Here is a 12,171-nt window from a genome sequence, read left to right on the forward strand (position 1 = left end):
CCACTGGAATAAGTGACCTTAGTAGGGACTGTATTTTGGACAATCTAGTCAATGATGGCATTGCTCACGCATGATGGGAAAAGGTATTAATGGTGATGGTATTAAAAACATCAGTAGAGAGACCAGAATCTATGAGCTGGATCTTTGGTTGGGGGTGAAAGATTGTCCCCCGAGCCTGGGACAGAAGGTCCCTCCTGGTTGGAATCTCCCATGGAGAGCCTCTCACACAGAACTCCCTATTTATATAAATTCATTTAAATTAAAAACCTTCCTGACAAACTAACATTTAAATCATATATTTCAAGTCTGCTATACAATCTGAAATGAACTATCTAGTAAATGTTGTTTCTTATGATTAAAAAAGTGTATTCTCATTGCTGTATACACATAATGCTGTGAACCATTCAACTCAGATCAAGCACTGTTTCCACAAACATTACAACTTCTTTTTCTTTTCTTTTCTTTTCTTTTCTTTTTTTAAGAATTTTTAAAATAAATTTCTTTAGTTATCAAGTTTATTACATAAAAAAAAGATAAGATACCTATATAATAAAGAGACATGGAGAGATCACATACATCATACATGATTCTGATAAATTACTCACGTTGTACATGTAAAACAACAGAGGTTTCAGTGTTTCCTCCAGAACATTTTGCAGTGCAAATCAGTTTCTTCCAATGGTAGTCTTTAGAACCCAGAAAGGTTATGGTGGAATAGGTGACCTGATCTAAACCAGAGAGTATTTTGCTCCTTGTGAAGATCTGCATGTTCTTATAGTTCCATGTGATGGTTGGAGTCTCTCTCTGGCAGGAGTGTTTGACGGAACAAGTGAAGTTCTTTGCGACGCCCTCTGTGACATCTGCCAGTTCAGGCTCAATCATTATTTTATCATGAACACCTGCAATTAAATTGAGATCTTGAAATAGGTCCAAATGTGACATTTAAATAGAACTTATCATTAATAACACACAAAGCAGTTTATATGTGTGTTTACTCACATTTAGCACTTTTGTCTTTTGTTGCTGTCACTGTTTTGCCTCCATAATATGTTACAGAACACTTAATAGTCAAGCGTTCTGCTTTTACGAAGCCTTTGCGCGTCAGAGTGATTTTCCACAGGCCGTCTCCAATATGCGTATTGTCTAATTGATCAGTTCCTTCTATACCATTCAGAATGATGTTTGGTTTGCTGTATGGACACGTGTGGAAAGTCGAACATGCTACTGTGGTGGTGTCACCCTTCCTTTCACCTCCATGTATATTGATGCTTGGCTGCTGTGGACTTGCTATAATTCACAGACACATTATAGTCAGTACTGTACATTATATAATTGTTTATATACTATACTGTACGTAACTATACGGTAGCTCCAAAATGTAATTGGACACTTAAAATGTCTGAAATGCTTTGCATTAGATAAAAACAGAGTGACCTCTGCAAACAAATGATACTACTTTTTTTTTTTTACTTTGTAACCTTTTTTGAGCCACTTTTTAATTATTTTTAACCAACTTGGGTAATTTTGTAATGTATGAAGTCAGTTCTCTCATGTCATGTCAGCAGTATAACCAACAGTAGCACTGCACAATATCTAATGATCAAAATGATAATATGCACAATTATTTGGCTAAAAATAATAATGACTATTAATCAAAATTATTGTAATTTTAGAAAGTTTAAAAATTATTAGACTTTCACATAAGCACAAATCAAGAGAGGCATGGTTTATTTGACCTCATCTAGCAAACAGCAAAAATATTTGTCTGAAAGAAAAAATACACTTTCATATGAACAAAATTTGCAGTGGAAATTGCCAATTCCTACTTACACGTTTGCCTGTGCTTTTAGATCATTAGCACTTTTTTCTCAGTTCAGAAAGAGTATGTGCGCATGGTTGGGAGGATTAAGTCAAACACTGGGCAGAAAATCTATCCATTAAAAGCCAAAGCACAGATTGGGGGATTTAACTGATACAGTGTGAACAGTGCTTATGTGCAGGGTTGCGTACTTTATAGTGGGCTCACAGCCTACATGTATTACACTTCCAGCGCAAGCTGGAGGGAGTACTGATAAAGTGTGAACGGTGCTTATGTGAAGGGGTGCGTACTTCATAGTAGGCGCACGCCGCACAACCTACATTTATTACACTTCCAGTGCAAGGCTGGAGGGAGAACTGATACTGTCGGACCTGTGTATATGTGCGGGGATGCATTTATTACACCTCCAGCACAAGCCGGAGGGAGAACAGACAGAAAAGTGCTATTTTCGTGTTGTATTTGCATCGCCGTTAAAATGGCATTTGTTTGCAGGCGTTCATGTTTTAACACAGACTCGTTTACTGCAATGTTGGCACCTCCAGCTGCCTGAACTAAAGAGGGGACTGGGAGATGTGTAAAAGGCTTTTAGTCGCTCTAGCACCGTCAAGTTAGCCATGTTTCTACCAATCGCCTGGGCGGTAAATTTAGTGGCGCGCAGAGCCAGGTCTGTGGCGCTGCGCAGGTCCCTGAAAGCTTCCGGTTCAGGTCCAGACTCGTCCATAAAAGGGAGAAGTTTGGCCTGAAAAACCTGGAGGACAGCCATGTAACGTTACCTCAGAAAAGAAAGTGGCATGTTTCTGCTGAGGTTCGTGTTGGCGCCTTTGCAGGAACCATTCGTCCAGCATGCTTCGCGTGGGTTCCTTGCTTGGGTTCCTATGACGGCCTTAGTTAGCAAGCAGGAAGTTCAGAGTCAAGGCTGGCTCTCACGCCACTGGCACTGGCTTGTGTTGAGGGTACGGGGTCAGTCATGAACATCCTCAGAACTGCTAAGCAGGTGACTTGTTCAGCTGAAGGCTTTTCAACGGCGGTCAGCGAACTGAAGAGGTCAGCGAAGTGAAACTTGCTGAAGGAGATTAAATCTGAATTCTATGGCAAAAATGGGGGCTTATATAGCTATAAGCCACGCCTATACTGGCGGCCTCTTACGCGCTCTGGCGCGAAGCGACCTGATTGGTTCGCGCATCTTGGCTTCAATATTCTCGAGAAAAGGAGTTTTCCCTTCTTACGCAATACGAGAGACCTCTCGAAAGGGAACTTGAGTATAATCTTGTTGGCGCAAATTGCCTGGTCTTTATTTTTAAATGTTATTTTAACAAATAAACTGATTAGAAGAAAGTTAATTTGGGAGAATTTTTTTTTTATCTATTGTTTTTCAAAGAGTACGTTTTACAATATTTTTGAGTTTTTTTACTTCAAAATTTCATGTTAAAGGGATAGTTCACCCAAAAAATATCTTCGGAACACAAATTAAGATATTTTTGATTAAATCTGAGAGTTAATTCACTCCTCCATAGGCTTCTTAAGGGATTGACACTTGTTTCCCGAAAAGTTGTTAAAGAAATTGTTAAAATAATGACTACAGTGGCTCAATCCTAAGTTTATCAAACGACAAGAATACTTTTTGTGTGCAAAAAAAATAAAAATAACGACTTTATTTCAACTATTCATTTCCTTCTCTGTGGGCCTCGAGTCAGTTCACTAGTATAATAGCGTAAGCTTCTGTTGTTGTACGTCACACGCATCACCCACATGACCAGCATCGGCCAATAGTGAGCCAAAGTGTGATGTAGCACTACGCAATCACACTACGTTAACTGACTAGAGGCCCACAGAAAAGGACATTTATAGTTGAAATAAAGTTGTTATTTTTGTTTGTTTTTGCGCACAAAAAGTATTATCGTCGTTTGATAACACACAAGCAAAACACTCATCATAGAGGAGCTCAACACCTAAGTGGACATGAGCATCTCGGAATCTTTCACCGAAAATAAGGCAACCATATCTGTGGGCCACTTTGCTTGGAAACAGCCTTCCCTCTCTGCTGATTCCTAACAGATAAGAGCTGGTCCGAGGTCTAAGGCTGTGTTCTGTACACGTCTAACCGCTATGAGGCGGACGGACAGAGAAGGCAGGGCTGGGTCTGCCTCCTCCGCACAGCGCTTGCAGGCTCACCACCTGATCCTATTACGGGAGAGGTAGGAACCTTGGGCACAATCCAGGCCGGGGTCTCAGCTCATGAGAGTTAGCCGGCCCGAACTCAAGGCAAAATACGTTGACCGAAAGCGAGCAAGTCCCTACCCTCTAGTAGAGACCATGCGAGCAGGAGAACTGATATAACATAATTTTTAACTCACTGCCTGCAGTGGCTCAGGGGCGGTCTCTGCAGTGTAGTTGCACCAGAGATAAGGCCCAAGATGATAAAGAGGGACGCAAGGATCTACATTACCTTGCTCTTCAGGAACCTGATGATCAGGACGTGCTTCTCCATACTTCTGCATCACGATGAGCGTTGTTTAAACAGCGAGGCAACATTATTTTGAGGGTGGAAGAAAACAGCCTACTCCTAACCCATCTTGCAGGAAAGAGAGCACTGAAATGATCGAAAGCTTCCAGGATCTCCTCTGGAGAGAAGATACACTCAACGACTAGGTTCCATTTCTAAAGGCCTTTTACACCTGAACCTCCGCATTCAGATGTAAGACCGCCCGGAATTTCCAGGGGTAGAACACGGGTCCCATCATGCCCCGTCCCTGAAAAAGTTTTCAGGGGAAGTCAGGAAGGCTGTCGATGGGAACAAGGTCTTAGTTGGGCCAATAAGGGGCAACAATGAAGACCTGCTCCTCCTGACTTGGCACTGTAGGTGCAAGCGACTGGTGCAAAGACAGGAACACTGCTCAACACGACATGTGAAGATCACTGAGCTTCAGGAGCATTTTCTGCTCAGCACTTGAGTGTGATAAGTTCACTGAGCTTCTGGAGCATTTCTGCTCAACAACTGAGTGTGATAAACTCACTGAGCTACAGGAGCATTTCTGCTCAACACTTGAGTGTGAAAGGATTCACTGAGCTTCAGGAGCATTTCTGCTCAACACCTGAGTGTGATAAACTCACTCAGCTACAGGAGCATTTCTGCTCAACACTGAGTGTGAAAGGATTCACTGAGCTTCAGGAGCATTTCTCCTCAACACCTGAGTGTGATGAATTCACTGAGCTACAGGAGCATTGCTGCTCAACACCTGAGTGCGATGAACTTCACTGAGTTTCAGGAGCATTTTTGCTCAACAAGCGTGATGAATTCACTGACTTGAGCAGGCGCCAGGCGACCCCAAGTCGCAGTCGCTTTTAGGCGGCTCACTGGGGAAATGCATTTCTGCGGGCCCCTGGGGCAGCTGAGATTTAGTGTCTGTCCAAGGGTATTCCGCTCGGACAACACTGGCAGGGAGACGAAACCGGAGAGGCAACTGGGCGGCTCCGGAGAGGTAATGACCCAGCTGGACCCCAGGGGATGGAGTCTCCACTCACCCTGGCTCTAACTGTCATGAGGCTCATCGGCGGCACGACTGAGTAGAGCGGAAATAGTGGAACAAAGCGTCCTCAGAAGCTTCAGACTCCAAAGAGGAGGTGACGGGTGAGCCGTGACATGCGAGGGAAGCTTAAGCAACGGTCGCAATATCCAACAACTCAAGGCACGTATGCCTGTGTAGTCGAGGGTCGCCCAGGCCCCCGTTAAAACACGCCCTTTGTACATGGCCCCTCGGTTGATGAGGTTTTGGCAGCAGACTGGGGTGAACTGTAGTCACACAGGGTGGGCTGCTCTGCCACGGTCACCTCGGAACTCGATCGGGAAGCTAGTGCTGAAGCGGTCATCATATGGAGGAAGCCATCATATGGCTGCATCTACCACATACCCCAGGGGCCTCTTAAAGTTCTTTCAGTGGGACCCTTTCTCACTTCAAACACCAGCTGAACTAGAACTGGTGTAAGGCTATACAGGGTCACACCCGCCAGACTGGCCCTGTTGGGACCCAGGGACAGATGAAACTGCTCTTTCTTTGAAGTGAGGGTACCGCTTGCTCCGCTTTTCTTTTTTCTTCTTCTTTTTTTAGGCAGCCAGCGGCGGAACAGACACACACACACACAACAAAGACTCCACCCGGCCCTCACCCGGGGGGAGGGAGTGGTCGTTTTTGCCAATTCCAAAAGCATCCTCATCCATCCCTTGGCGGCCCACTCCGGAATGCTTTCACTGTCGCTTGCAACCGGGCTTGGAAGCGCCTGCAGCGGGCTGGGCGTCTCTCCTACAGCCGGCTCCCTGCTGAGGCCTAGGTGGAGGCTGCTGCGGAGGCCCAGCAGGACCGGTTGCCGGGGAACACCCTCGGCGACGAGCAGGTGGAGGAATGTGCCGGATTACCTCCGTCTGTGCTTGGGCGGCAGAGAACTGTTGGAAGCAGTTCTCCGCCGCGTTGCTGACAAGCCCAACCTAGGAAATTGGGGAGACCAGGAACTGAACCTTGTCCGCATCCGCCATATCAACCAGGCTGAGCCAACAATGGCGCTTCTGGACCACCAAGGTGGACATCGCCACACCGATCGCCCACGCCACAACACTCGTGCCCATGAGGGCGAGGTCGAGAGCGGTGCGGTGCTCACCTATGAGCCCACGGTCTGGGCTACCCTTGTGCATGCCATGGGTACCCTGGTCTGACAGACCAGTAGCAGCACCATGGCACACAAAAGGAATCAGCTTCCCCAGAGGCTTTGTAAACTCTGCCCCTCGGAACGGGCAAAAATTCAGAGGCCTTTGGGGGGCACGAGGATCCCCTCCAAAAGGCAGCTGCCGCAAGACACAGGTGCCCATGAGGGCGAGGTCGAGAGCGGTGCGGTGCTCACCTATGAGCCCACGGTCAGGGCTACCCTTGTGCATGCCATGGGTACCCTGGTCTGTCAGACCAGTAGCAGCACCATGGCACGCAAAAGGAAGCAGCTTGCCCAGAGGCTTTGTAAACTCTGCCCCTCGGAACAGACAAGAATTCATAGGCCTTTGGGGGGCACGAGGATCCCCTCCAAAAGGCAGCTGCCGCCAGACACAGGTGCACCTGTGTCATGACAGACCGCTCCAATGGAGGGACACCTCACAACCCTTAACCGTTCCTCCATCAAGGGTAGTGAGGAGGAAAAGCTATTCAGGCAGTTTCTGGCAGAGAAAGATGCCGTTAACCACCTGATTAGCTCTCCATGCATTTCGGAAAAGAAAAGCACTGGGGCGGCGAGCTGAGAACCAGCGCGGCCTGCCCCGAGATACTAATCCTCTAACCGAAACTGAACGGGACACGGTGGAGTTTCCACTCGAGCCCGGCAGCCTCGGCGGCCCGTTTCAGCATAGCTGACATTTCTGGATCTGGCTCGGGCAATGTTACACTCCCAGAGGGAGATAACACAGCCGAGTTGTCTTCTCCAGAGGCCAGCTCACCCTCCGATGCTGCTATCAACATCTTATCCTCTGGGGGAACCCCCATTGAAACAGCTGATCGGTCCATTACAGAGGGACCAGCATGCTCAACAGGAATCCCATTGGCTGTGGTGTGATGGAGGAGTGAGGAGCCCACTGGGAATGGTTACCGGGCGAGACATCCATCACTATTCTCCGATCACCCATCCCATACGGCACCCGGGGGTGGGGCATGGTAATGGGGACTCGCGCTTCGTGGACACCGCAACAGTCATATTCCCGCAATGAGAAGATGAGCTATCCACAAAAGCTGCCTCAGCATGCTGAACCTATAAGCACATATGCATACATATTTATATACATAAACATACAGGTCATACATGTGATGCAAAAATTGTGACCGTCAGAGAGAAAAAGGGAACGATCGCCTCCAGAAACGCACAGGTGGAATGATGCAAATGCACCCGTGTTGCCCTTTTTAGAAAATAGGACCGTCACCAGTGCCGGAGCACACAGGGGAATGGCCGCGGCAAAACTGAACAGAGAACTGAAACAGTGAAGCACTCACTTTTCCGCCCTCTACAGGCCATCAATACACACAAACATTTAGAATTTGTTGCTGTTAAAACAGCAGTTGAGAGCTCAAAGCTTGCGATTACCGCAGCACTCGCGCTGTAGAACACCAGCACTGGGATAGTCTTCCTGAAGAACACCGACAAACTCGCTCGTTGTAAACAGCACTCTCGGAGACATAAAACGATCGGCTCCGAAGCGAAAGGCAACTAGTGAGTGCATCCACTTCCGTATTTATACCCGCGCCGCGGGGGCGGAGTGTGTGATGCGAATCACGCACGCCAATTCCATTGGCTCGTTCAATAGTACTCGAAGAACATTGGCTTTCTGACGCGACCCCCATTCGCGATCCACTGAAAGGGAACACGGATATTCCGATTGTCAAATATGTGCAAGTGGGTGTGTTTTGTTGTTTAAACACCTTTATAACGATCGCGTTAGCAGGGTTGCCAACTCTCACGCATCTGACGTGACACGCACGCATTCAGCCTCAATCTCACGGTCTAACACTCAACAAAGAAATCTCACACTAAATTAGACATTCTTCTGTGCTGTATTTTTTCTTCACTCATGTGCACTAATTTCCAAATTACTATAAACAAGTTCAGGCTCTTAACTACTGATTGGACCACTGCTGTGTCTAATGCCTTTCTCTGATTGTTGATTCGCTGGAAACATTTGTCGTCGTACGTTAGTGACATCCATCTGCTGTCTATTTATTGGCATCTTCCATAGCATCTTCACCGTCAACGCCAGGAAAACGTTTAGTGGCCTGCTTGGTGTAGAATCAGAATGGTTATCCAGAGCTGCCAACTCTCACGCTTTAGCCGTGTGACCGCCACAGACAAGATAGAGGAGGTTACTTTTGATATGAAACAAATTCTCAGCTCTCAGATTCTGTAAATTTTATTATGAAATTCAAACAATACCGGTTTGGCGCTCTTAAATGTGACGTGACAGTTAGCTAGCGCCTTGCGGCATGTGAACCGACAGCCTCATTAACTCCCCCTACCCCTTTGAGTGAAAATCGCACTCCAAGCTAAACTCAAAAGTTGGCAGCTCTGCGTTAGTTGAGCTGTATGCGTAATGGGCGGCGCCATGTTAGTTTGTTTCACAGTTCAGAGAAACGGATCTGTTTGATTTACAACACGTCAATTCGTCCACTTCTCACGAAATACATGAAAGTAAGTGGCCGGTGAACTGGGAGGAGAATAGGGTAAAATGTAAAGCTACTAAACGTGTATCTGATATGAATAAAGGTGTTGTCTTATTATAATGGAAAGGATTATTATTGCTGAAATTATTATTTACAAACTCATAATCATTGTTTTGCTAGTACTTATGTGTATTTAAGTGTCTGAAACCTAAAATAAACATTATGTGGTTGAAAACACTCAATAGTTGTGATATATGAAAGCACTGAGTGAGTCCGTCAATGGCTCAGCGCCAGTCAACGCGCGAAATCACATTTGAATTTAGCAGTTGATCAAGTGATGCACTGACCATTCTAATCACACCGGTGTGATCGTACGCTCCAGGGTCCAGCCAAGATTGATCACACCGGTGTGATCGTACGTGTGAAGGGATTAAGAAGCCTATGGAGGAGTGATCCAGCTCTCAGATTTAATAAAAAAAAATCTTAATTTGTGTTCCGAAGATGAAAGAAGGTCTTACGGGGTTGGAACAACATGAGGGGTGAGTAAATACTGACAGAAATTTCATTTTTGGGTGAAATAACCCTTTAAATTCAATGTGTTAGTTCCTCATAATTGTTTGTGAAAGTTACCAGCCATTTCCAAGGCAATTTTTTTTTTTCAAGGTTTTTACACCATTTTTTTTCCAGTGCAGTTGGAAAAACATATAACAGTAAAAGTATATTATTCCAAGAATATTTACATACCGTCAAGAAGAATTGTAGAGGTGACATCATAAAATGCATAGGTGCGCCATCCAACATTTTCAGGGTCAATCCATGCATACAATTTCTCTCCATGGTGGGAAAATTCCAGGTTTTTGATCAGGAGACTGCAATCCCCACTCGATTTTCCATATAAATCAGTTTTTCCTCTAAACTTCTCAATGACATCATCTTCATGCAAAGGATCATAAACTAAAGGATAACCGCTAGAGACCCACTGATACCACACAACTCTACGTGGATCTTTGGGTGGATATGATGTGTAAGAGAAAGAACATGGTATAACCAGACAGGAACTTCTGAGACCGTGAATGTCTTTCGGCATTTTCACTTCCCATGCTAAAATATCAAACAGCAGAACACCTGTGGGAAAAAAGTTGAAGAACCTTAATTGCTGAGTTGAAGATTAATCTTAAACTTAAAAAATAAAAAAATAAAAACATTTGTCTTTATTGTTTTTCCAATTCCACCAACATATTTTCTGCTTTCAACCACAGAAGTAATTAATAGAAATAATTTTATTCACTGCTGAAAAATGAAGTGACTGGTGAAGATTTTCCATGGACAGTTTGCAGATGCAATTAATTGATAATTTAATTAATATTGGATTATTTCCAACATTGATTATCTATTTTATTGATTAGTTATTGCAGTTGTTGTGGAATCACCACCAATCAATAAAGCAAGACACAGTTGATGTTTGGTACACCTAATCACTCCATGTATATGACTACTCACGGACACCTACATCACCAGCTGCTTTTTCTTCTGGCTTCACTTTTTGCTTGGCTGCCCCTCAAGTATACTTGCATCTTGGTGTTATCATAAAAAGTTAGTAAATTAAAATGCCACATTGACTGGTGAATGGCAATTAGATATACCTTTATTTTGTGTTTTTTGCTAGGATAGAGACAGATTTGTTTGTTATATCATTTTGCGTCATACATTTGGAGGGTTGGGACCACTTTAAACCCTTTTAACCATGCTGTGAACACAACTTAATTCTGTCTAGCTAAATATAGGTTGCAGATTTGTGGATTAGACAGATTGCTTAACAAATTAAACAACCTTCTTTTTTGCCCAAGTAGGTAAATCTGATAGTATTGGTCTGACTATAATATTTAATAGACCAATAATTAAATTAAAATTACCAAGAAGCAGTACAAGAAAAGACAACAGAAATCTTCAGAGATAAAGATACTGAATAACCTGACCTAAGATAAGCCACTGAGGTATTTTTTTTAAATATCTACTTTGACATATATGCATGCTGTACACCCTTATCAATCCAACCTACTGTATGAAAAAGAGAAGAAAAATAAGTCTATACCTTGTAAAAGCAAATGAACAAGCAGAGGTCTCATCACGTTTCCTGGGTTTGCCTTTAGGTGAAATAAAACTTGTTTTACATAAAAAAACAAAAACAAATAAAAATAAAAACAAACAAGTGAAGACAGTTCTAAAGAATGGAAATGTTACCCAGTGGATTATTTGTTGCGCACATTCTAAAGGTATTTGGATTTGTGAATTAAATGTTTTTGGAAATTAAAAAATCTCTTTGAAATGTTAAATCTAAAGTAATATACCCTTATCTTTTTTTCATTCCTACCTTCCTAATGCAGTTTGATTTGCAAAAAAGTTGGTTGAAAGAAAAAGGTCAACAAAAACTGCAAAATGCAAGAAAATGCTGTTTGTAAGAAAGATCCAATAAGAAGTGCGAACTGCACCCTTATACTCTTCATTAGCTAACCTGGTTGAGTGGGTAACAGATGAGAGATGTGTGATATTCTTCCAAATAAGGCTGTTTGCTTACTGTGCTATTTGAGGCTGAAATGTAAGCATTGTTGATAGACCTCCAGTAAGACATCTTCTAAATCCTATCAATTGTTTTCTTTAAGAAATTTAAAATAGTATCATTAAATGAGTGTTATTATTTTCATTAAAGAAACATCATTGTTATTTTTGAACATTCAACAAACTGAACTGCAGCCTACTGTATAACCTACTGTACAACTGCAGAAAACATTGAATTATTAAAAAAAAAAGTGGCTTCCTGATGTGGTTTGAGCGATCGGATTTAAATGTCTCGAATGCGTTTTCACCTGGTCTTTTCACGAACTAATAACTATCTGATCTGAGAAAACGCATAAAGTAATTGGGTGTAAACAGGCCCATAGTCATAGGTCACTAGAGAGAAACCATCCGACATGGTAGCCTAGGCACACATAGAAATTAAAACATGTGGTATCATGGCTGAATATGAGATCATAGGTCATGGTGTTAGATCTGCTTATTTATAGGGTATGTGTTGTCCTATCTCATCCTGTCTATGTTCATTCAAATGTGCAGATGTTTGCATATCTGCCTATGCAGTTTTGCTCACTCAGCAGGGCACATATTTTGGTATATATT

The 12,171-nt window shown here is 43.5% G+C and overlaps 1 long non-coding RNA gene across 1 annotated transcript; it reads right to left on the bottom strand.

Annotated features, from left to right (window-relative positions):
* Window positions 1–416: 416 nt before the first annotated feature.
* Window positions 417–9,963, bottom strand: LOC143715584 (uncharacterized). Its single transcript, XR_013195822.1, has 3 exons — window positions 9,742–9,963; window positions 1,000–1,287; window positions 417–899 (listed from the first exon to the last, which is right to left on the bottom strand). It is a non-coding gene; the product is annotated as an uncharacterized LOC143715584 (long non-coding RNA).
* Window positions 9,964–12,171: the final 2,208 nt, after the last annotated feature.

This window comes from Siphateles boraxobius, unplaced genomic scaffold, assembly GCF_051911475.1.
Source record: "Siphateles boraxobius isolate OS27281-9 unplaced genomic scaffold, OSU_SipBor_1 6, whole genome shotgun sequence".
NCBI classification, from domain to species: Eukaryota; Metazoa; Chordata; class Actinopteri; order Cypriniformes; family Leuciscidae; genus Siphateles; species Siphateles boraxobius.